This window comes from Suricata suricatta, chromosome 17 (assembly GCF_006229205.1).
Source record: "Suricata suricatta isolate VVHF042 chromosome 17, meerkat_22Aug2017_6uvM2_HiC, whole genome shotgun sequence".
Classification (NCBI taxonomy): Eukaryota; Metazoa; Chordata; class Mammalia; order Carnivora; family Herpestidae; genus Suricata; species Suricata suricatta.
Genome location: NC_043716.1, coordinates 27,073,501 through 27,099,066, shown reverse-complemented (window position 1 = coordinate 27,099,066; position 25,566 = coordinate 27,073,501). Strand labels below are relative to the sequence as shown.

General features: G+C 47.3%; 1 long non-coding RNA gene across 1 annotated transcript; it reads left to right on the top strand.

Annotated features, from left to right (window-relative positions):
• The first annotated feature begins 229 nt into the window (after positions 1-229).
• On the top strand, positions 230-25,170 carry LOC115282722. Its single transcript, XR_003904728.1, has 3 exons — positions 230-377; positions 20,989-21,103; positions 25,102-25,170. It is a non-coding gene; the product is annotated as an uncharacterized LOC115282722 (long non-coding RNA).
• Positions 25,171-25,566: the final 396 nt, after the last annotated feature.

Below are 25,566 nucleotides of genomic sequence, written 5' to 3'. Positions count from 1 at the left end.
TTAGGTCACTTGGGCCTGGGAATTTCCTGAGAGGCAGAGGTTTGCGTAAAAGCAGAGTTAATGGGAGAATCACTGAACTTTGAGCTAGGAAAAAAAAAATAACTCTTCAAAATCATTAAATGTAATACTTTCGTGACAGTAGAAAGGAGGCTTCGAAGGTGAGGCGATTTCCTGAAGGTCATAGATCTGAAGAGAGGCCAGAAGCTGGGGCCAGGCCCCCTTTCAGCCTGCTGCTAGCCCCCCACCTTGCCCAGTGGGAAGCCAGGGCATAGACACGGAGGAGAGTACAAAGCATCCGCAGGGACCAGTAAACAGAGAAGAGTAGCCACAGAAGGAGGAAGCAAAGTGGAAGCAAAGTGCCATAGGAGGTTGAAAAGGTAGGTGATTTAAAGCCCTTCTAGGCCTTGGACTGGAACCAGAAGGTGGTGGGGGAAATCTGGGAGATTCATGTCTGACGGGAGTGGGGGAAGGTGAGATCAAAGGAGGGAGGAAAAACATTGGCTGGTCTAAAAAAATTACGCTGCATTTGAGGAGGGATATTTTAAGACAGGGAGGCCAGTGAGGACACTGGGAGGAAGGCATATACATGGGCACCTGGGTGGCTCAGTCACTTAAGCTCTTGATTTTGGCTCAGGTGGGGATCTCATGGTTCACGAGTTCGAGCCCCACATCCGGCCCCACACTGACTGTGTGGAGCCTGTCTGGGACTCTCTCTCTCTCCCTCTCACTCCCTTTCTTTCTCTCTCTGGCCCTCCCTGACTTACTCTCTATCTCTCAAAATAAATAAAAATAAACTTAAAAAGAAAAGAAGGCATGTGCTAGAAGTCCTTTTACTTCTTAAACATGGAGAGAGACACAGAGACGGAGAGGTCTCGGCCTCATGCTCCGCTGGAACTCAGGCTTGTTGGGACATGTCTAATGGACAGGTTGGGCTGCCTTCCAGAAGTGCAACCTCTTTTTTTTTTTTAATGTTTTATTTATTTTCAAAAGGGAGACAGAGACTGTGAGTGGGGGAACGACAAAGAGAGAGAGACAGCAGATCTGAAGTGGCTCTGTGCAGAAAGCAGCAAGCCTGATATGGGGCTTGAACTCACAAACTGCAAGATCACAACCTGAGCCAATGTCAGACATTCACCTAACTGAGCCACCCAGGTGCCTCTAGAAGTACGACTTCTCAACCCCTTGAGTAATTTCCAGACGGTCCATTTCCATCCTCCGTTGCCCACTGCCTACCCCAGGGGGAATGCGTCCACTTTACCCCAGGCGCTCATATGTACGAAGAGGTCTGTTGATGGTATCTTGTGAACAAAGCAGCACGTGGCAACTGATTCCTCCCACCTAGACACCTGGAGTTGGTTCTGTGCTCTTGGCAAATCCCACACCCAACCTCAGCTGCATGTCCCACCAGCTCTCCTGCCCCAGGACTCAGGGCGTCCTCAGAATAGGCTGGCAGTGTTCCATCAGCTGCAGACTGTGCCTGGGGTCCGACATTGGGTACCAGTTCCCCAGCTTCACCCTGCAGACGCAGGCCTACCCCAGACTGGATGGTTCCCGAAAGTGGGTTTCCTGAAAACAGAGGCCTATCTTGCATTGGCTAATCTCCCACACAACAGGCTGCCATCTGACTGAGGAGCGGGGTCTACTTATGAATGGCCAAACTGTTTCTATCTTTCTTAGGAAAGCAATGTAACAAATCAGTACATTTTTTTAGAGCAATTGTTAGGTTAAACGAGCACAACTCGAGATGTAGTTATAAACTTAGGTTTTCTCTCTTGTTAACCATTTAAATTCAGTGGGGCTGTAGGTCTGCTGCACCTGGATAAAAATGGAGACAGTCCCCATAATTTTTTTAATGTTTATTTATTTTTGAGCAAGAGAGAGACAGAGTACAAGCAGGAGAGGGGCAGAGAGAGAAGGAGACAGAATCTGAAGTGGGCACCAGGCTCTGAGCTGTCTACACAGACATGGGGCTTGAACTCACAAATCTCGAGATCATGACCTGAGCTGAAGTTTGATGCTTAACTGACTGAGCCACCCAGGCACCCCTATTTTTCTTTTTCTTTTTTTTTTTAAGATTTTAAAAATTATTTTTAAGTAATATCTACACCCAATGTGGGGCTCAAACTTACAACTCCAAGATCAAGAGTTGCACACTCTACTGATTGAGACAGCCAGCGGCCCCTCCTTGTTTTTTTGTAGTCTGTGTTCACCCTAAGTCTGAATGAATATAGGTACAACTCAGTGATGAAAATGTTTATATAATCATTAAAATTCCCAATATGATGTCAAATTAAGGCTTTCCCCCTCTCCTTTAGCTCAGATTGTACATACGTGTCAGCAACACTTTTGTCCCTCCTCTTCCGGCTTTTTAGCTGTGGTTTCTGATGCTTACAGTGTTGGAATGGACAGAAGCAGGAAGCAGGAAAGTTTCCACTTGATTGGTCCTGGCATGCGGCTCTGACATTGGTGTTCTCTGGACTTGGCAGGTGTTTTAAGCAGATACTTTTGTGTGCTTTACATCCCTCTCTGTCTTAATTGGTTAGGGCTGCTATAACAGAGTACCACTGGGTGAATTATAAACAACAGAAATTTATTTTGCACAGTTCTGGAGGCTGGAAGTCTGAGATCAGGGTGCCAGCAAGGGTGGGTTCTAGTGAGAGCCCTCTTCTGGGTTTCAGACTGCTGGCCAGTCTCATTGCATACTCATGAGACAGAAAGAGAGCTAGCTCCTCAGCTTCTTAGGAGGACACTAATCCCATTCATGAGGGCTCCACCCTCATAACCTAACTACATCTCAGAGGTCCCGCCTCACATTGTAGATAGGATTTCAACATAAGAATCTGGGGGGTGGGCTCCTGGATGGCTCAGTGGGTTAAGCATCCAACTCTTTTTTTTTTTTAATTTTTTTAATGTTTTATTTATTTTTGATACAGAGAGAGATAGAGCATGAGAGGGGGAGGGGCAGAGAGAGAAGGACACAGAACCGGAAGCAGGCTCCAGGCTCTGAGCTAGATGTCAGCACAGAGCCTGACGCGGGGCTCGAACCCACGAATGTGAGATCTGACCTGAGCCGAAGTCGGAGGCTTAACCGACTGAGCCACCCAGGCGCCCCAAGCATCCAACTCTTGATCTCTGCTCAGGTCATGATCTCATGGTTCTTAGTTTGAGTCCCCTCTCCCCCACCCTGTCTTAGAACCCCTTATTGGAGACTCTGCGCTGACATCTTGAAGTCTGCTTAGAATTCTCTCTCTGTCTCTCCCCCCCCCACCCCACTCATGATTTCTCTCTCTCTCGCTCGCTCTCTCTCAAAATAAATAAACTTAAAAAAATAAAAAAAGAATTTGTAAGGAGACACATTTTGTTGATAACACTCCCATTTCTGGGACCTCTCACCTGTGGTTCTTTTCCTTTGGGTTTACCTCTGGCTCATTGCTTACTCCCTCATCCATCCTTAGAAATTCAGCCCTACTTCCAGGTTCCTGCTGAAATCTCTTTGCCCCTCTGGGCTGCCATCTTGGAAAGCACCTTTGACGATCCCAGGCCAACTGTCTCTCTCACTCACAGCTCTCCATCTGCCCCAAAGACTGTGAGGATAGCTACTTCCCAAGTGTAGCCCCTTCTGGGTCTCTTGCCCTTTTGGTTTCTCAGGCTTGACACCTGTGAGATGGGGTGGAATGGAACTCACAGCACAGCTTTCTCCAAAGAAACTCTCCTCTAAAATCTCACTTTCAACTCATTTAGACCTTAAATACTCCTTGCCACTTACTTTGTAAACCCTGTCTAACACTTCACTTTAGAATTTGTTGGGCTTCAGCTAAAGCTTCTATTTTAACATCTGATTTCGTTTCATCTAAGACACATCTCGAACCAAAATGCTTCTGTTAGCTGAATCCTGAGCATTAATATGATATTTACTTCTACTTAAAATTTTTTTTCATCTTGCTAAGTGTATTCTTTTTTTTTAATATTTTATTGTCAATTTGTTTTCCATACAACACCCAGTGCTCTTCCCCATAAGTGCCCTCCACCGTCACCACCACCTCTTTTCCCCCGTCTCCCTTCCCCTTCAACTCTCAGTTCATTTCCAGCATTCAATAGTCTCTCAAGTTTTGTATCCCTCTCTCTCCCCAACTCTCTCTCCCTCCTCCGCTCCCCCTGGTTCTCCATTAGGTCTCTCCTGTTCTCCTGTTAGACCTATGAGTGCAAACATATGGTTTCTGTCTTTCTCTGCCTGGCTTACTTCACTCAGCATGACACCCTCAAGGTCCATCCACTTTCCTACGAAGGGCCATATGTCATTCCCTCTCATTGCCATGTAGTACTAAGTGTATTCTTTAATCCCCATCACGTATTTCCCCCATCCCTCCACCCACCTCTCCTCTGGTAACCATCAGTTTTATTGTCTATGGTTAAGAAGAGTCTGTTTCTTAGTTTCTCTCTCTCTACCTTTGCTCATGCATTTACCTCTATTTTTCAGGCAAAGGATACTATCTACTGTTTGGATTGATTTCCCAGGCTCCACCTTTATTTATTTGGATTTAGATCCAAACCTGGATTCTAGTGTTCTAGTGAGAGAGGGGGGACTCTAATTTAAAAGAGAGAGAGAGAGGCAGCATTCCAAGGAAACTCTAAGGCCCTGGGGCATCCCTGTATGGTCCTCTACCTCCGGAGGAGAGTTGCTCTCCCTCTCGGATTTCTAGCATCTCTGAGATGTGGTGTGAGGTGCTGGAGCAGTGGCAAAGGTAGACGTCTTCAACAGGAGACTGAGACATTGCTGGGGATTCCCTGCAGTAAGAGGCATGAGCAAAAGAAATTCAGAAACCTAGGGCGTACATGACCTTAAGCACGTTAATTCTCTAAGCCTTGGTTTCCATATCTGTGGAATGAGAATAAAAATCTCTATGTTGCTGATAGCCAAGACCCTATGAAGTGCATTTGAAATTGTGAAGTGGGTCACAAGTGTCCAGAAGTGGTATCTACAGTTAGACTCTATTTGGTCTCCCATCTCAGACTGTGTGGACCTTGAAGTCAGGGCCCATGTCATGTTTGTTTTCCTTCTATCCCAATGTGAGCACAATATATTGGATGGAATTGTAGTGCTGTTGGCCTGGGTCTGTTTGGAGCGTCTGTGGTGTGGAGCTGCCCTGCAGAGCCACACGTTTATTTCCTGTGGGCTCTCCATCAGGCTGAGTCTGCAGAAAGTGAGTGAAGGACCAGTGCTACCCCAGCTTCATCACATTCCAGAAAACCCAGGCCACACAGCCCCTTTACTAATGGACATGATTACTTTGTTTCATTTTCCAACATATTTTTTGAAATGTTGAACCCAATTCTCTTTGCTTCTACTTGTGCTGTCACTCAAGGTCTTATTCCTAAAAGAGTTTCTTTGCTTCTGCCCTCCCCAGTCTTTTAATAATGTCCTTTATATCTTCACTTGCCTCTGGGTTTTTAGTGTGCCCTGTGACCTGTATTCATTCACTCAGACAGGGGTGTGGGGAAAGCGTAGGCCAGGAAACCCCAGCAATCTCCAGCTAATGCACGGAGCCTTTAGTTTGGTGATTACTACAATTGTTGCCTCGTGGAACAGTGAGCCATTAGCTGGGTCTCACCCCCCTATTAGTATTACCCTGTAATTTCATCACAATTAGACTCCTAGAAACATAGACATAGAAAATAAGTGGGCAAAGGAGGCCAATGGCAGAAAGCAACAGCAGTCAGGGTTCCAATCAAAGGCACTGTTTTCAGAAGGTGCAGGGCCAGAGAAGAGGGAGGTTAGGCCTCAGACTGAGGTAACTGGGCAAATGAGTAAAGGGACTTCACGTTTTATTTCCTGGTATTGGGGGGGTTGGGGTCTATAGGGCATTGATCTGATGGACTGGGCTGAGCTGGGCTCTTTTATTTAAAATTTTTTTTCAACATTTTTTTTTTTTTTTGAGAGACAGAGCATGAGCAGGGGAGGGCAGAGAGAGAGGGAGACACAGAATCTGAAGCAGGCTCCAGGCTCTGAGCTGTCAGCCCAGAGCCTGACACGGGGCTTGAACTCAAGAACCACGAGATCACGACCTGAGCCGAAGTCAGACGCTTAACTGACTGAGCCAGCCAGGTGCCCCATGAGCTGGGCTTTTTTTGACAGGAATGGGGATTGAAAGAGGTCTTAAGAAGTGACTCCATGTCCCCTTCACCTTCTCTCCTTGGAATCTGTGGGAGGAAGTTCTCAAAGAGAACCCTCAGAGGAGGGGTTCCTTTGCCTGATCTGGCTTCCTTTCTTGGGGCTCAAAGCAAGCTCTTGAATATATGTTGAAAACAATCTCCTTTCTGAGGGCTCATAGAGATGTGGAGATACCATTCCCATTGGCCATGTGTCCTACTGGAAGTGTGCTTGTAGTGGGAAGTGTGGACACAACCAGGGCTGGAAGTAGGAGGTATTCTGAGGTAGAGGAGATTTGAGGAGGGTGTCCTTAGACCTTTCCACAGGACTGTTGTTCTACGTAAGCCCCAGAAACCTGGAGTGCAGTGTAGAAAGGAGGAAACCCAGCATTTGAGCCCCCAGATGACAAGGAAACTATTATATCACACTCCAGTGTGGATTGATCCATGAAGAAAAGAGCCAAGTGTACAAGTTCAGTGCAGCCCTGCCCCTCCTCATTCTTAAATAACAGCAATTGCCTTTGGCCAAAGTCAAGTTGCACAGTTGCCTGAGGGCACTATGGGCATATGGCAGTGGGCAGGGGGAAGGGTGGCTGGAGCAAGGCAGGGTGAGCAAGAAGCTGGGAGCCCAAACAAGTGTAAGCAAAATGATAAAATGCCTTGGAGGTCTCCCAGTTCCCTTTCCCTTACCTCTCCTCTTACAGTCAGGATCCAATCCTCCTACGAATCCACTAATGTGTTTAATAAGTGAATATCCTCAAGGGTATTAAGAGAAGTTTCTGGCATTCCAGAAGGTTCTGGAAGTCCAAGGCTCCTTTCCCCAAATCAGAAGGCAAAACCTGGGTGCATGGGGAAGAGGACTTGTCCTTCCTTCTGACTCTCTTGGCATCAAATTCTCCAATTCTCATGGTAAACCTGTGATTCCAAGTTGGGGGCTTTCCAGGACAGTTCTAGTTTTAAATGTTGTATCCTATTGTCCTCATAAGTACTTGTGAGGCCACATGCCCTGGTTTTGTTATGGAAAAAAACTGTAAGTACAGTCCTAGCTCAAGAGCATTTCCTGTCCAGCTGAGTCTACATAAATCTTGCCCTTCCCTGGCACCTAGGCATAGTGGCATTTGGAAGATGCCGGAGTCCAGCTCCTGCAGGTCCAGGGTTCCCCCGAAGGATGATGGTGCAGGCCAAAGAGAAAGTGGGAGAGCCTTGCGTTTTTGTTCTGATCCCCAGACAAACACCGCTGCCCATCTGGCAGGCGTCTCCATCTTGTCTGGTTCGCAAGGTTTATTTATGGCAAAAGGTACAAGGACAAGAAAGGGCAGTAAATGATTTCTCATAGATAAGTTTTACAATTTTAGCCACAGGCACTCAAGGTGTCATAGGTATTTTTACAAAACCTCAGGTCTAGCCTCAAGGAAGCATCCTTTAACCAAGAGGCAAACAACATTCTTTAGTAAAGGTTAGTTTTTTATGAGTAAGGGTCATTAGGCCATTTATAACTCTAAGAGAAAGTTCCCAGAAAAACAAATTCTCAAGAGATCTGCTTGCTCTCATAGTCCCAAAGATGATTGATACATTTTAGCGCAGTAGTGACTCTCACAAAGGCATTCAGGCCCAGAAGGTATTCAGTTATCCGTATTGCTTAGGGGAAAGTTATGTGTTGCATTCGGGTGTATCTAGTTTACTTGCTTATCTTTTTCCTGACCAGGTGCGGTCATGTCTCAGGGACAGGGCATCTCAGAGACAGCCAGCTCCTGACTCTAATTAGCAAGGCATGTTGAGGTTTGGTGCTCAAGCAGAAATGAAAGTTTCAAGAGGGTAGATTTTGGGAGCTATCTGGGGGCAAGAGACCGTGCAAACTTGCCGTACCCTCACCAGGAATTTTCACTCTACTGGTGAGTTCAAAGAGCTCCCAACAGGAAGACTCTGGAATCCCAGCTAAGGAGCCTTTAGCTTGCAGGTTGGCGTGGGAACAAACCTCTTGTTTTTTGAAGCTTGATTCTGAAGCCCCCCAAAATGTATGCAAAAACCCACGCTTGTCGTGGACGAAGATTCAGTCTTGTTTTTACCTGTAAGCCTCAGATGTGGTTATGTGGCTTTCAACTTTTCAGAATTCCCTCTTCCCCTGACTCCCTGATAAAAGTCTCTTTAACAGAGAACAGAGCCTTTTACTCTATGAGAGAGGAGAGTTAACTGGCCTCTTCCTTCCGGGGCACCGTTTTATCACACCAAAGGTCTCAACCTAAGGTTGGGTCATGAAATCAATTTAGTGGGTCCTGACCTTTCACAGCACTTCAAAACGCTATCCAAAAATGGATATAGAATAGCTCTACATATAGACGTGGATGCAGAATAGAAGAGAGAAGGGCAAGGCACACATTAGAACACATCATACTTGATTCGGGTAAGTATGGCTTCATGAATAGTTTGTTTCTCTTTTGTCTACCCATAGGCATAGGTATGTGTGTCTTACATGTGGGTCACTCTGTAAAATGTAGTTTTTCCCTGTGAGTCACAGTAAGGAAGTTGAAGACCACTCTCCTAGGAGAGGTCACCTTGACACTGAAAACACTAAGGCAGAGGTCCCCTGAGAGCTGGTTCCACAGGGAAGGGAAGCAGCAGGCTGACAGCACCTGTGTGGGAGGAGCCTGGCCAAGGGCAGGGACAGAGAGTGCAGGAGGAGAGAGGAAAGGGCCTGAGCTGAAGCCCACTCCCCTTCACCTCCGCAGCAGCCGCGATGCACGGTGTGCCAACAGCGCACCAGGTGCTCCGCCAAGTGCCTTAGCTGGTTATCCTTTTCAAATCCTACCACATCTCCAAGGAAGATGAATACTGTCCTTATCATCCCCATTTCCCCCATGATTTTTAAATTTTTTAAAGTTATCTCTATGCCCAAACATGGGGCTCAAACTCATGACCCTGAGATCAGATGCTCTACTGACTGAGCCAGCCAAGCACCCCTACTATCCCCATTCTATTATTTTTTCTATTAAAAAAAATGTTTCGGTAATCTCTACACCCAAACACAGGGCTCGAACTCACAACCCTGAGATCAAATGCTCTCCCGACTGAGCCAGCCAGCTGCCCCTACCATCCCCATTTTAGAGATGAGAAACCCAAGGCGCAGGAGGTTGAGTAACTTGCCTGAAGACACACAGCTTGTACCTGGCAGACAACACTTGGTCTCACACCCAGGTGTGCCCAAGTTTTTCAGCCCACGCTCTCACCATCAGAGCAGGCAGCTCTCTCTGACCTGAGGATGGCGTCTGGTGTTGGCCCAATATCAATGATGAAGTTCTGCCAGCCGGGGGCAGTGGCTGTGGGCGCAGGGCGGGCAGGGCCAGGGCCTGACGGAGCCCAGGCTTGGGATTCCCAGGGCCGGGAACTGGTGGCTGTCAGGGTGGCGGAGCCCTCCCCCAGCCCTGCTCCTGCTGGCAGCGAGCTGCAGCTTCGCCACCGCAGAAATCGCTGCTAATTATAACCAAACAATGAGCAATCAGCCTGCTGGCGGTTGAGCTCTCGTTAGAGGTCTGGCAGGCTTTTCATTAGAACCTCCCTGCGGCCTGAAGGCGGCGGCAGGAGCTCTGGGCTCCATCTCCCTCTGCCCTTCTCCCAGCCGGGGCCTCCGTTTGCCGTGGGGCTTAGCGGGCCGCCGTGTTCACTGCTGCAGGGGGGGTACCTGAGGCAGAACTTTGCTCTTGCTCTTGCCTTCAGTGGGTTCACCGTCTCCCCCAGCAGATCAGAATCAAAAGAAGCCAGACCCACTTGAGCCTGGCCGAGAGGAGAAAGGTTTTGGAAAGTTCTGTGTCCTTGGCTGCTTCTATCTTGAGGGCCTTTCTTGGGAGCAGCGAAAATGTTTTTTCTGCTGTTCAATAATGTGGAGCACAAAAGCGCTTGCTCTGTGTAAAGGATCTCTAGCGATGCTCCTTTCTACATGACGTCCCAGGGAGAGGGACTCTCAGAATTCTGGGAAGTGTAAAGTGGGGGTCTATAAAAGAGACGCATGGCTCTGTCAGTTGAGTGTCCCACTCTTGATTTTGGCTCACATCAGGTCAGGTCATGATCTCACTGTATGTGGGATTGAGCCCCGCATTGGGCTCTGCACCGAGTGGGGAAGCCTGCTTGGGATGCTCTTTCTCCCTCTCTCTGCCCCTCCCCCGCTTGCACTCCTCTCTTTCTCAAAGTAAATAAATAAACATTAAAAAAAAGAAAGAAACACATGAAGTCATTATAGGCCTTGGAACCCAGAAGAATTCCTCAAATGCCTAATTTGAGGGCTGGGGACTTTGGGAAGGGTGTGAGGGAACAGACAGCCCCAGATGGTAGAGCGCCTGCCTCTGGTTGGGGGGAAACTGGCATTGTTACCTGGTCCTGGGCTGAACTGTGGACAGGTGGATCTTTGGCCAAACTTCAAAGTAGATCAGGCTTATCTTTTGCCCCTTCACCCCCCTCTTACCTTTCCTGGCATCTAACTTCCCTCAGCGTGCCCTGGGACCCATTCTTCCTGCCCCCATAGTAGGGCTTCCTTGTCCACTATCAACCAATCACATAGGTCTTAGTTGAAAATTCATCAAGATATAATCCCTTCGGGGAACCATCATGGATGTTAGGGATACTTGGGTCCTACTCCCTCCGGACTCCGTAATGCCTCCCTAGCAGAACGCCTGCCCAGAGCAGTGCAGCATGGTGTATACTGTGGGGTGGATGAAGGGACATCTGGGAGGGATATGGGGCGGGGGGCTCTGGTCCTCATTTTCCAGGTGAAGATCTAAGGCCCAGAGCTGGAAGACCAACTGTAACCTTTACCTGGGACTGAAGGGATTTCAGGACATGGGATTTTCACTTTTAAATCCAAACAAGTTAGTCACCCTTTGAGCAGGGGTGATAAGTAAATCTATGTGGGCAGAGTAGGGAGGCAACAGGAGTTGGCTGGATTTTGTTCATTATAAAGATGGAAGAAGCAGACAAAGACCTGTGGGAAGGCAATTAAAAAAATTTTTTTTTAATATTTCTTTTTTTTAATTGCTTTTTTTAATTTTTAAAAATTTTTTAGAGACAGAGACAGTGCGAGCAGGGGAGGGTCAGAGAGAGAGGGAGACGCAGAATGCAAAGCAGGCTCCAGGCTCTGAGCTAGCTGTCAGCACAGAGCTTGACGCGGGGCTCAAACCCACGAACTGTGAGATCATGACCTGAGCCGAAGCCGGATGCTACCGACTGAGCCACCCAGGTGCTCCTAATTTTTAATTTTTGTTTTTGAGAGAGAGAGAGAGACAGTGTGAACAGGGGAGGGTCAGAGAGAGAGGGAGACACAGAATCCAAAGACAGGCCTCAGGCTCTGAGCTGTCAGCACAGAGCCTGACGCGGGGCTCGAACCCACGAACTGTGAGATCATGACCTGAGCCAAAGTCAAACATTAACAGACTGAGCCACTCAGGTGCCCTGGGAAGGCAATTCTTAAAAGAAGAAATAGATGTGGCCAACAAACACAAAAAATATTTGTCTTACTGGTAATATCAAAATACAAATGAAAGCAATTTTATCTATATGTCAAAGATTTTAAAATATATGAACACCTTGGCAAACTGGAAGTCTCATTCATTGCTGGGAAAAATATGAACTGTTTTGATCCTTTTATTTTTAAATATTTTAAGTAATCTCTACACCCAACATGGTGCGCACACTCACTGTCCTGACATCAAGGGTCACCTGTTCCTGACTGAGCCAGCCAAGCATCCCTAAAGTGTTTTGACCTTTCTGGAGGGTGATTTGGTACCAGATAAAAAAATGTCTTTAAGATACCCATGCCCTTTGACCACATAATTTCACTTCTTAAAATCTGGTCTGAAGGAATAAGAGATATAATTAAAGTTTGGGGTACAAGGATGCTTATTTATTCATGATGGCTTCATAATCAAGTCAAGTTGGAGGCAGCCTAAAATTTCCTTTTAGGAATGCAAATTAAAAAAAAATTCCTCTTGATTTTTAAGCAAACAAATTCAACTCTCCTTTTGCCCTGCCCTCAACTTCCAGCTTATGTCCAAAAGCCCATATTTTTAGACTCAGAGAATTCTTTCTTAAAGAGGCCTTTTGTTATTGGTCAGTACAATATATTTTTTTCCAGTCACTTATAGCTTGTATTACTCACATAAGCTCTTCTGCCCCTTGGTGTAGTTACTCTGGTCAGAGCACTTTTCATTGTAAATAACAGAAACCAACTCAGACTATCCCAAGAAGAAAAAGGAGGAGGAAGGGGAGAAGGGAGAGAGAGGCAGGGGAGGGGAGGAGAAAGAATGGCAGCAGGGAGGGTTGGCCTAAAATCCTCTGTATAGGCTACATTTCCAATAGGTTGGCTCTTTCTCTCATTTAACAATTCTGAGTTTGAGTCCCTAACTCTGGCCGTTATTGGCTATGTGCCCATAAAGTTATTTAACCTCTTTGTACCTTAGTGGCTTCATCTGTAACAAGGGATTACTGATACCTTATCTGGCACTTACTATGTGACGTAATAAATAAGTACCTGGTTCTGGCACAGAGCTCCTAAAATCCATGGAATTTCCTGAGTGATAGGAGTGTTTTATGTTATTCATAATGAGCCCTTTCTGACCACTTCTGAGTTTACGCTAATGAGATGACTCAGGGTGAGGCCCCTAGATAGCTTTAAGAGGGAGGCGGGCCACCACCAGAAAGTCTAATAGGTATGGTTAGAGTAAGGAACTTTCAGCTCCACCCCCCAATTTTCAGAGAGGAAGGAGGGCTAGAGATTGTTCAGGATAAAAACTCTTAAGAATTTTTTTAATGTTTTATTTATTTTTGAGACAGAGAGAGACATAGCATGAGTGGGGATGGGCAGAGAGAGAGGGAGACACAGAATCGGAAGCAGGCTCTGACAGCAGTGCTGACAGCTCAGAGCCTGATGCGGGGCTCGAACCCACGAACGTGAGATCATGACCTGAGCCGAAGTCGGAGGCTTAACCGACTGAGCCACCCAGGCGCCCCCGGGATAAAAACTCTTGAACAGCAAATGTTGAAAAACTTCTTGGTTGGTGGATGCATCATGTACAGGAAGCGTGGTGCACCCCAATTCCACAGGGACAGAGGCATCTGCATTGGGACTCTTCCGGATCCACTCTATGTATCTCTTATCTAACTGTTCATTTGTAGTCTTTATAATGAACCAACAAATGTAAGTAAAGCATTCTCCTGAGTTCTGTGAGTCATTTTAGCAAATGACTGGACTTGAGCGGATGTTGTGGGAACTCCCAAGTTTGTAGTCATCTGGGCCGAAGTGTGGGAAGTCTGGGCACCCTGTTCACAGTTGGCATCTGAAGTGGCGGCAGTCTTGTGTGACTGAGCCCTTTAATCTGTGGGGTCTGAGGTTAACTACGTGCAGTGTCAGAATTGAATTGTTGGACACCCCATTGCTGTTGGAGAATGGACTTGTGTCAGAAAAAAACCCATACAAGCACTGTCTAAGCATGAAGTATTAGCTCAGTTAGTCCTTTTTTTTCAATGTTCATTTATTTGTTTTGAGAGAGAGTCCAGAAGAGCTGGGGAAAGGCACAGAGAGAGGGAGAGAATTCCAAGCAGGCTCCTCACTGTCGGCACAGAGCCTGACACAGAGCTCCATCACATGAACCATGAGATCATGACCTGAGCTGAAATCAAAAGTTGGACACTTAACTTATGGAGTCACCCAGGCGCCCCAATCAGTTAGTCCTTTTAATGACACTGAGATATGTACTATTATCTGGTTGTGGGTGTGAGTGTGTGTTTGTGTGTGCTCAGATCCTCTGTTTCTCTTCCTCTTCTATCAAGCTTCCTCAGAACCTTGATTCCCTCCTAACTTGGCTGTGCACTTGGCTCCTTAGTGGACACTTGGGTACTCTCAGACTAGAACCTGGAATGTCCCTTTGAGTCCCCACCTGCTGTCAAGTTCTGCCCCCTGCTACTGCTCTCTTATCATTGGAGACCTTATTCCTGGCTCACTGTCCTTCTCTCCATCCCTACACCTGGCATTATCCTGGTCCCTTCAACATCTCTTAAATGATCTTTCTGACATTCTGCCTCTCTGTTAACTAATCTTCTTGCCACCAAAGATCCTTCCCTTCCCTCTCACCTGAATCACCTCCTTCCATCATCTCATCCTAGATCTTGTCACCAGCATCAGCTGTGCCATGTCCAAAAAAATCTCCCTTTTGAGTCACTCTTTTCTGTCCACCACTTCATATCTGTTCAATTTGCTTCCCCTTCCTACATTTCTCTACCCATCCAGGGACTTATTCCATTCAGTGATTCACAATAAACACACTTGTCCTTTGTACTATTAAAATATATCCACAAGTTCTTTGACAATTGTTTAGACTTCTGTGGGCTGCCATAACGAAATATCATAGACTGGGTGGCTTCTACAACAGAAATGTATTTTCTTGCCATTCTGGAGCCTGGAAATCTAAGATCAAAGTTCTGGCCAGTTCAGTTTCTGGTAAAGGCTCTCTTCTTGACTTGCAGATGGTTGCCTTCTTGCTATGTCCTCACATAGCCTTTTTTGTGTGCACATGGGGAGAGCAAGCAAGTGAGCTCTCCGTACCTCTTCTTATACAGACACTAATCCAATCAGATCAGGGCCCCACTTTCATGACCCCATATAACCTTAATAACTTCCTTAGAGACTCCATCTCCAAATACAGTTACACTGGGGGTCAGGGAGTCCATGTGTGAATTTTGGGAGACACAAACATTCAGTCCATAACAATACTCCTCTATGCAAAAGGTGGAGTCTAATTTCTCCTCCCCTTGAACATGGATTGGTCTTGGTGACTTGCTTCTAAGGAATGGAATGTGGCAAAAGTAATGCAATGTGACCCAAGTCTAGGTATTAAGAGGATAGCTTCTGCTTAGTCCTTCTTGTTGGATTGCTGGTTCTGCAGGAAGCCATCTGTCAGGTTGTGAGGACACTCAAGCAGCCTATGGAGAAGAACTGAACAACCACCCCATGACTCTGCCAGTCATGAGTGTACCATCTTGGAAGTAGATTCACTAGCCCAGTCAAGCTTTCAGATGACTGCAGCACAGTTAACATCTTGGGTGCAGCCTTGGGACAGATGGCAAGCCAGAACTGCTCAGCAAGCTGCTTCCAGATTCCAAGTTGTGTCTCAAAGAAACCATGAGATAATAAGTGTATATTGTTTTAAACTACTAAGTGTTGGGATAATTTGTTCAATAGCAACTGATAACTACAACCATCTTGACCTTCTTTCCTCCCAACCAAGAAGTAGCAGAACCCCAACATGGGTCAAATCCTTTACCTGTCCCACACCTGCACCCCAGCTGCTGAATGTGGTGAAAGATATCCCTTTAAAGTCATGAACTTTAGCCTCAGGAGGACCACACGCTGCCCAGCAATCCTCTAATCTGCCCCCCAGGAAAGTCACTATCCTAGTTCTTGGGATAACTGCATCACACTCCTCCCTTCTCAGATCCTCACACAACTCCCCCTGCTTCTCATTTTCAGCCCTTAATATTATCATTTCCCCACTGAGAAAACAGAAATCAGGGTGGGGGGAATAACCATTATCTTCCCACCACCCAAAATACCAACCTTCCAGGTTCAGGCTCTCATAACCTGCCTGCCTTCCCTCCTCTCATGAATGGACAATCCATGTGTCTGAGACCAGGCCGTTTCCCTGTGCACTGGATCCCTTCCCTTCTTGCTTATTAAAAGGCATCAATCCAGTAATTCTCTGCTTTCTCATCTGCATTGTTAAATTTTCTCTCTATTGGATCATTCCCATCAGCATGCTGATGGGACATACCTCTCATCTTTAAAAAAAAGAAATCCTTGAGTCTACCTTCCCCTTCAGTTACTTCATCATTTTTCTGCTAACCATTCATAGCAAAACTTTAAAAAATTGTACTGTGTTAGGGCACCTGGCTGGCTTGGTTGGAGGACCGTGCAACTCTTGATCTCAGTGTCCTGAGTTCAAGCCCCACGTTGGGTATTGAGATTAGTTAAAATAAACAAAAAATGAAAACGAAAACAAAACCACTTGTACTGTTTTTATCTCCTCACCTCCTATTCTCTGTCACACATGTTCCAAATAGGCTTGTTTCCCTTACCATGACAGTGAAGCCACATTTATCAAGGTTCCCAATGACGTCAGTGCTGACAAATTCAACAGTCAGTTCTCAGTTCTTATTTGACCCATCAGCAGCCATTTTTGTCATTTGATCACTGCCCTCCTGGAATACTTTCTTTAGTTGCTTTCAGACATCCTAGTCTACCAATCTTCCTCCTACTTCAGCAGCTCTTCCTTGTTCATTTTCTTTTCTTGGTTCACTTGGCCCCTTTCACCAGCTCTAAGATTGGAATACCCTGGGGTTTAGCTCTTAGATCTCCTCTCCTCTTTTCTCTTCCCTGCCCTTTCCCTCCCCTCTCCTCTCCCTTCCCCTCCTCTCCTCTCCTCCCTTCCTTCCTTCGGGGTGGCTTGATCTAGTCCCATGACTTCAGGCACCATCTACATACAGTAAGATCCCCTAGTTGTATCTCTCACCCAGAGTCTCTGTCCTGAGCCAGGATGATGAAAATGTGTCTTCAGCTTTCTCCCTTTGGGAACATTTCTCCCCACCTCTCTGTACTTCTTTCTTCTGATATCCAGTTTGTTCATACTCAAGGGTAACTGATGGGATTACAATGCTAACTAGTGTTCAGCACAGTGCCTTGCACGTAATGGAAATATTAATCAAATGTAACTAAATTATTCCTTTCAGGAAACAATATTTACATCCGGCCTAAAGGCAAAGTTACGCCTCTCTACTGATGAAATTTCTGATATGGGCAGATATGGTTTCTTCCTAATCAGCCCTGGGATGGAAAGGGGGGATGTGTGTGGATTTTTGTCGATCTCTGACTCTGTCTTTCTGTAGGAGGTACTTGGTGTTTCTCTCTCTTTTTTGGTTTCGGCTGTGGTCAGAGAAGGTAGAGAACAGCAAAGCCACACCCTGAATTTTAGTGGTTGCTGCCTGGTTGTGGCAGTCTATCATTAGATCACAGTAGTGACAAGCTGTGGATTCTTTTTCCATTTAGCTTTTCAGAGAGACATTATTCTTCAGCCACAGACTAAACTCTTGGCCCCAAATGGTGGATATTCCGGTCCAAAGATGCAAGTTAGACCTTGACATTTGACTGAATCATTTTTGAAAGTTTCACATGTTAGGTCCTCCATGGGAAAAAAAATATGATCTTCTCTCTTTTCCCTCTCTACTTTACATTTATAAGATGAGACTCAATGAGGTGACAATGCTGTGTAGGTCAGGGGCAAACCTAGTCAAGTCATGAGCAGACTTGGATGAAAGGACTGTTCACAGGGTTCAGGGAAGCAGCAACGGGGAGAAAGGAAGGGAAGGTGGTAATGAGGTCCAGGGACCAGAAACAACAGGAACCCATTGCCTCCTATAGGCTGAAGGGGCAGGTGGGGAGTAGTGACAAGACACCAGGGGTAGCTGCACCCAGGAGAGGGCCTGGGACAAGGGCCTTGGCCAGCCATCAGCTCACCAGGGTGGGATCTGGCAGAATAAACACCCTGACCTCCTTCTCCTTCCCATCTCTTGTCAAGAGACAACCAGAAACCAGAGCATGAGAAAGCCTCTTGGTAGAGACCACCCAGCTCAGCCTCCTAGATCTCAGAGTAGGGTGGAGACAGCTGGAGAGTGTAGCTGGGGAGGCCAGTAGACGTTTCCTGAACAATAACTGCTGGTGTCAAAGATATTGTAAGGTAATGTTCTCAAGATGGATGGTTTATGACCCCTGTCCCCACTAACAAAAACAACTAAAGCTGCTGTTCTATTTCAAGATGACGTATGTGATGGTTAATTTTATGTGTCAACTTGATTAGGCTAAGGGATGACCAGGGAGCTGGTGACACATTACTTCTGGGTGTGTCTGTGAGGATGTTTCTGGAAGAGCATCAGTAGGCTGAGCAAAGATCCATCCTCACCAATGTGGGCTTTCATCATCAAATTCTTTGAGGGCCTAGATGGAACAAAATAATGGACAAAGGGTGAATTCTCTCTCTCTCTCTCTCTCTCTCTCTCTCTCTCTCTCCCTTTTTACTTAGTAATCTCTGTACTCAAACTCACAACCCTAAGATCAAGAGTCACTTGTTCTACCAACTGAGCCAGCCAGGTACCTCTCCCTCTCTTTTTGAGCTAGATTATCAATCTTGTCCTGCTCTTGGACACAGGAGTTCTTGCTTCTCAGGCCTTCAGGCTTGGTTTCCGGTTCTCCAGCTTGCGGATGGCACATCATGGGATTTCTTGTCCTTTATAACCATGTGAGTAATTCCTTTAATAAAAATCTTGTATATATCTTTCTATATCCTATTGGTTCTGTTTCTCTGGAGAATCTTAAAACACACTATTAAAATAATCTATGCATATATGAGACTGGAAATCTGTTCCCCAATAATGCTTATGTGACAGGACAAAATTTATTAAAGCATGAGTATTCTACAGAGAGTCCTGTGTTAATAACTTTGATATACAGATCTTCTCGGGTGTAGAATTGGGATAATAGGTACGAAGAGAGACTGGAGGAAAAGAAGAAGGACCTGACACGAGAGCTAAATTGGCCTCCATAATAAAGAGCTCGGAAAGAGGGGAGACATTTGGGCTCTGGAGAGAGTACAGGAGATTTTGACATGGAAAAGGCCCTTGAGTAGCTATTGACATGACAGAATTAAGGAGGACAAAGGGGGGCTTCATATAAACATTGCAAAGTGTTTATATTTTTTCAAAGTACTTTAATAAATAATTGGAATTCCTCACTTGCTGAATCCTATTTCTTTATATGAGTATCTGAGCAGAGCCATGGCCCACACAGGACCTGTAATGTCATTGGAGTTACACTAAAATACCTTCTGGGTGGTATTGGCAAGTGAGGACTGGTCAACAACCCCTCTACATACTATGATCTCTATGCTCTGAGCAGCTACATACAGTCTGGAATCTTCTGAGGACCCAGCTTTCTTCCAAACTGTTGCTCCTTACACAGTCACTGTACTATGGAAGGGATGACAATTTGACTCTGTACAGAGGTCAGAGAGCATAAATAGTTTCTTCATGAACACCTGAAAGCCTGAAGAAGGAAGGAGGCCCATCCCAGGTTTCTGAACCCCTGTGTGGCCTGTATTCTCCTGTATTCTGACTGGCTGTAGATTATGTTTCCTTCCCTTTCTCCAGAAAGTGAAAATCCCTTTCCCCTTAACCTTCTTGAGAAGGCCCAGGCTCTTCCCAAGGGGCCAATGTGGGACAAGACTGGAGCCTGAACATTTATAAAATCATTTCTTTTGAGTCCTTAATCTCTTTCTTGACAGCAGTGTGAATTGCATAAGGGTGGGAGGCCAAGCCCATGGACCTGAGGTCTGAGCAACGAGGCATGTTGTCTATGCTACATTCCAAATTTCCTGGCCCTGCAGCCCTGCAGCATCGGAGGTTCTAATTGGGATGGGATGTTTCCTAATGTGGGCTAATGGAATGTGGGAGACACTGACTGAGGGGTTCTGGAAAGAACCTTCCATTTTGTTCCATGGTTACTATAAAAAAAAAAAACAACTTGCTCTCTCTCCCAAGTAGGGAAGAGATCACATTGCAGCCTTGAAGGCTGAAAGTTTTCAGATGAGGTCGATGCCATGGAGGAAGATGGAGAGACCAAAAACAAGCAAGCAAGCAAGCAAGCAAAACAACTCAGAGCCGATGGATCTCACCTGGATGCGCAGAAAGCTCACCCACCTTGAACTTTTTTTATTATCATGGGCCAATTGATTCCTTTTATTGCTTAAGACAGTCTGAGCTGTGTTTTCTGTCATTGCAATAAAGACCATCCATCCTCCTGATACCTTATGGCAGCTTAGACCCTGTGCTGCAGGATCAGGAACAGGGAGGCATAGTCTGGGTCTGAGAAGATTCCATCCAACACAGGTGATGTGTCACTGTGACACTGGTTTTTAACTCTCTTGGGGAGGAAGGGAAGGTCACTCAAGTTCATACCACAGCTTGTGGTGAGAGGTGATAAGTCAATCACTCAGCCAAGGCCCAGGTGAAAGGATGCTTACTGTGCTTGAACATGACCCTCTAGAAGCTTAGAGGGCTTGAGCTGCCAGAGTCACAGTGGGGTGAGGATTCTTTACAGAGGATTCCTTGGACTTCTAGAGGGTTCGTGGAAAGACGTCAGGAAGTCCATCAAACCCTGAAACTGTATGAGGAATTTTTGCGAGTACATTTTCACTAGGTTTTCAAAAGGAAATAATCACTGTTCTATGTTTAAATGGTATAAAGCCCTCCAACCCCCTTTGTCTGGGTTTCCCCTTGTCATAAAACCGAGAAGTGACTACTTTTCCTTCTTTCTCTCCGGAAGTGATGGACATCAGAGAGATTGTAGATGGTAGATAAACCCATTAGATGGAAAAACCGTGTTTCAATGATCAAGGACTCTGCAAAGCTATTGGGAGAGGTGAGCAGGGCACACGTCCTGGAGCGAGAGAGGCCATCTGGGGGTGAAGGCGGACATAAGCTTAGGTGAAGGACAATGATGGAGACCAGATTTGCCTTCTCTGTAGGACATCCAGGTACATGGATACCCATGAATGTGTACCAATGCATGCCACATACCATGTGTGTATGGGATAGCAATGTTTGCATTGTCTGTGGGCATTTCTGTAACACTGCCTCATATGGGCCATGGGACCTGGGTCTTGCATGTTTCCCCCAGGTTCAAAGAGGGAAGGCCCAGAGTCACTCAATAAACGGTGATGTTGTTACTCAAATTCAGGTGTTCTGTTTTCTCTCCAGGTGCTCTATGCTTTATATCCATGATTTCTAAACCTGACGGATCATCAGCCTTGCTTGGATACTTCCTACAGTGCAGAGTCTTGGGCTTTGCTCCGGCCCTAGAAGGGCTGATTCAGTAAGTCCAGGGCAGGGCCTGGGGACTTGCATTTTTGGAAGTATTCCCAGGTGAATCTGAATACCACTTAGGTTTTTGGAACAACTGCTGTGCATAAAGAGTATGTGTGTGTGTGTGTGTGTGTGTGTGTGCGCGCGCTTCCATACATGCACACAATTTATCTGATAGGCAGACCTAACAAACCTGTAAAATGGGTAACATATCTTGGATGCCTCCCATCTACCTTTTTAGGGCTCTTCTACCCTTTAGCCAATTTTCCTGATGCCTCTTGGTTCTTTTGCTAACCCCTCATCAGACGGCAGCTTAGTCCCTTTTAGGGGCTGGTGGGTGCATTGTCACAGTAGACTCTTAGGGATGGATAATCACCCAAGTTCAAAAGTGGTAAATCTCTAATGGTAGAATTTCAGGCTTTGGGACAGGCAACTAAGTGTGTGTGATGTCTTAGGGAGGGGAGACATCTTACTGTGCTGTGTGGTGGTCGTGTGTTTGCCGAGGCAGCTCCACCACGGAACCCCCACGTGTATTATCACATGCTTGTGTGTCCACCGTACAGACATAATACCCACAAAGCTCTCAGAATGACAAGCAAACATGTATAACGAGCAGGTGGATTCTTAGAGTGTGCAATATTTTTTAGAAGGAAAAAAAACCATGAAAGCATTTTCAGTGTCAAGTCTCAGCACAAGGCGTGCTCTTGAAGCTGGAAGAGAGGCATCCAGAAATACGAGTTTGTCATGGAAACGCTGACGGGGCTTCAGCCGAGGGATGCTCACAGGTGCAGCCCGAATGGCGCAGCCTTTTGTGGCTTATTTACATCCCAGCCCACTGAATGAATTCTCGTTTCCTGTTTCCTGGCCCTGGAAAACCAGCTGGCCTTCTGGGACCTGGGGGGTTCCTACCAGGAAATGGCTGTGTCTCTCTTGGTGGTGGTTTCTAGGCTTTTGGAGCAGGGAATTGAGATGGTCTTAGGATTGGTTTCACATCTGGGAGATGGGGTCCTGGAGGGAGCAGAGAAAGAAATGAAGGAAGGAAGGAAGAAAGGAAGGAAAGAATGGAGGGAGGAAGGAAGGGGAGAGAGAGGAAGGGAGGAAGATAGAAAGATGGGAAAGAAGGAAGAAAAACATGCTGATTCCAAGTGCCAGGCGCACCCCTAGAAGAATAAGCATCATCTTCATGTCTGCATCACCAGAGGCTGTAACCCAGTGAGTTATGACAGGTTATTGCCTCGTTACAGAGGAGGAGACAGACTGATAGCACAGAAAGATTCGAAGCGTTCGACTTACCCTCGGGTAGACTGGCTGGCTGGGTGGTGTGAGCAGTAAGAAGTTTTCCCTGAACCTACCACTTTTGTTGATGCCAAAAGCAGGGCACAAAGGTCTTCCCTTCATGAGCAGTGACAAAGCTAAGAAGGCCACGCCTCCTGGGAGAGGCCGAACGGTGACCACCCCTGGTCCTGTTAAGGGGTAGATGACTGACCGCACACCCTGTGCTGTGGGCGGGCCTTGCTTGAGGTGGAGCACTGAGCCCCTGGAAACATGGGTTCATTCTTCTTCCCAACTGGGCCTCTGGACTCCGGCAGGAACCGAGAAGGGCATCAGCTGCTTTCTGGAGCCAACGCAGCAGGGCCTAAGAGCCTGGGGAAGGGGGCTGGGAAAAGGAAGCATGGTTTCTGTTGGTGAGAAGTTTCCATCTGGGGGGAAAACGTGTCCCCTCTGGGCCTCCCAATCCAATCCAACAAGGTGGGCAAGAGCTCTGCACGAGTCCACGAAAGACGGAAGAAAGGAGGTACGGTCCACGTGCTCCAGGCTTCATGGTCTGCAGAGAGAAAGGCCTGCTTCTTCTGTCTTGGCCATAGGCTGCCCCACCCCTGACCAACCGTGGGACCAACCCACGAGGACTGTGGAAGTGCTGGGGTGAGACAGAGCCCCCTCCTGTGTGTCCACCCGGCCTTGAAGCCCTTTCTCTCAGAGCTGCCTGCCCCTGGGGGCTGCAGCTTTGGTTGGGCCCAGGTACTCTGCTGGAGCCTGGCTTGCAGTGGGGGCCTCCCTGGTCAGGCCCACCTTGCCTTCCCCTCCAGGAGCCTTGGGAGACATTCCGGGGCTGGCTCTGACAGGGATTTGCTGCTCGGTGCGCCAGGCGATCAGAACTCACTCCTCTCCCTCTTCCCTGGGAGGTGTTGATAGTAACAGCAGAGCCGAGCTGCCAAGTTGGCAGGAGAACAGAGCGACTGTGCACTGCGGATGGAGGGGGGCGGGGAGCAGCCAGCCGGTGGAGGGCTGGGCCCGAGCCACGGTTTGTTTATCCCTCTAGTCTCAGCAGCCGGCATCTTGCACGAGGAGGGGAGACTGCGCAGGAAGGTGGGAGGCTCTAGGGGAGGCCCGAGGCAGCAGTGCAGAGGGAGGCCTCTGGGAGGCCTCTGGATACTGCCAGAGGGCAGGGTAGGGACCTCCGGCCCCACCAGGCATGCCAGGCCTCACAGGCAGGATAGAGGTCCGTCTTTGTTCCTGCTGTGAAAGCTGCCCGTGGAGTTTCCAAACTGGAGTGGACCTGGGTGGGGGCTCATGAATTCTGGAGCTGCTTTTCCTGAGACAGAGAGAGAGAGAGCGAGCGAGAGAGAGAGAGAGAGAGAGAGAGAGAACCATAGGATGGCACCCATGTTGTCTGTCAGACAGACCTGGGATCTTTGGCAAGTCATTCCACTTCTTTGAGCTCCGAGATTAATAGCTACTCTATGTAAGGATTCAACAAGGTAACAAGAGCAGAACTTGTCTCCCTACATGGCAGACACTGTTTTAAGAGCTGTTGTGAGTGAATGCACTTAATCTTCAACTGACTTTATCAGGTAGGTGCTGTTATTCCCATTTTATTAATGAAGTGACGGAGGCACAGAGAGGTTAAGTCACTTGCTCAAGGTCACAGAGCTAGTGAGTGGTCAAGGTGGGTTGAACCCAGGCATGTGTCACTTGGGCCGTGTTCTAAGCCCTTATACAAACTGACTGCATAGTACAGTAGAGTTCTTAGCACAGTGCCTAGCATAGAGCAAGTATTTAATACCTTGTAGAGCACACCATTAGCCCAGAGCAACTCCAGAAGGGGACCCAGGCTCCCAACATCCTCCCCAGGGACTCCATGGGGCCCTACTGTTGTCTTCCCTTCCATCTTTGGCCCACACTGCCCGGCTTACTTGAGGAGCTGGAACATTTCCTCCTTTGGAGTGAGAGCCACTGGCCTTCCCTGCTCCCCTCCTCCTGTCCCCTCTTCCTGCCGAGGCAGAGCCGAGCAGAGCCTAGCGAGGAATTCTCAGCTTCCTCTAGTTACCCTCAGCCTGCAAAGAAAACAGAGTCTGCCGTGTGCGCTGCCAGTTCCTCTCTGGTGACAGCCACAACCCATTTGCTCAGCGTCAGCCCCAGCCTGTGCTGCGGGGAGAACGGGGAGCCTAGGGCCAGACCTGGGTGCCATACATTAGGCCCTGGGCCAGTCACTTCAGGACTGGACCTTGTGGGCTGCTTATGGGGAGAGGGCCAAGCCAAATAATTTCTTGAAGACCCTTCAGGCTCTACGAGGTTGGTGTATGCATTCATAGTCTTTTCCTAGGATAGGAAGTCCGTTGCATAAATGTGTTCCCTGTATTTTGGGGCTATTCATTCATGCAGCCTTGAAAGTTAGTAACCAGCTTTACAAGTCCACTCTACTGTGCAACTGGCCACCTTTGCCTTTTAGAAGGTACCAGGGAATGGGTCCTTTGCCACATTCCGGGCGGCCAGAACTACCTCTGTTAGCTGTGAGATAGCCACACCAGAGCCAGGAAGGAGTTGGAATTACCGACTGCTTCTGAGGCCTGAGTTCCTCCCTGAGACAATGAAACCCCAATTATAAGTCTGGGGAAAAGAACTACAATGTAGATAATCTTACAAAACACTGTTGTGTTATGTGTTGGGGGAGAGGGAACATTGTGGTTATCTTAGCTACAGATTCACCCTCCTAATCCTTTTCTTCAGGTCATGACTGATGTTAGGCCGGCCCAGAGGCAGGGAGATGCCCAAGATGACCTGCAAACGTTCCTTCCCTCTGGAGGCCTCCGTAGAAATCCAGAATGAGCGAGCAGAAGTGGGTCGAGGTTCTATTTTCCTGAAGAAGCCCTGAGCTGGAGACAGGATGCGTTGACTATTTATTTATTTACGAGGCTATCGATTATAATGCAGCTTTTCCACAGGATCCTGGGCCGGAGTTGGGGGAAGAATCCTCTTACCACTTACCTTCCTTTGCCCTGAGATGCCAGGCTCTCAGATGGGCTGCCCCTCCCCCTCCTGGCTCTTCTTCCTCTCCCCACCCCTTCTGCAGCCCTCACATCTGAGCACACTGAGGGTTGGGGGCTCCAGACAGCTTCCCTAGTTTCCTCTTTTCTCAGGTCAGGTTCCTTCCAATATTTAGGACACACTTGAGCACCCCAAATCTTAACAGCA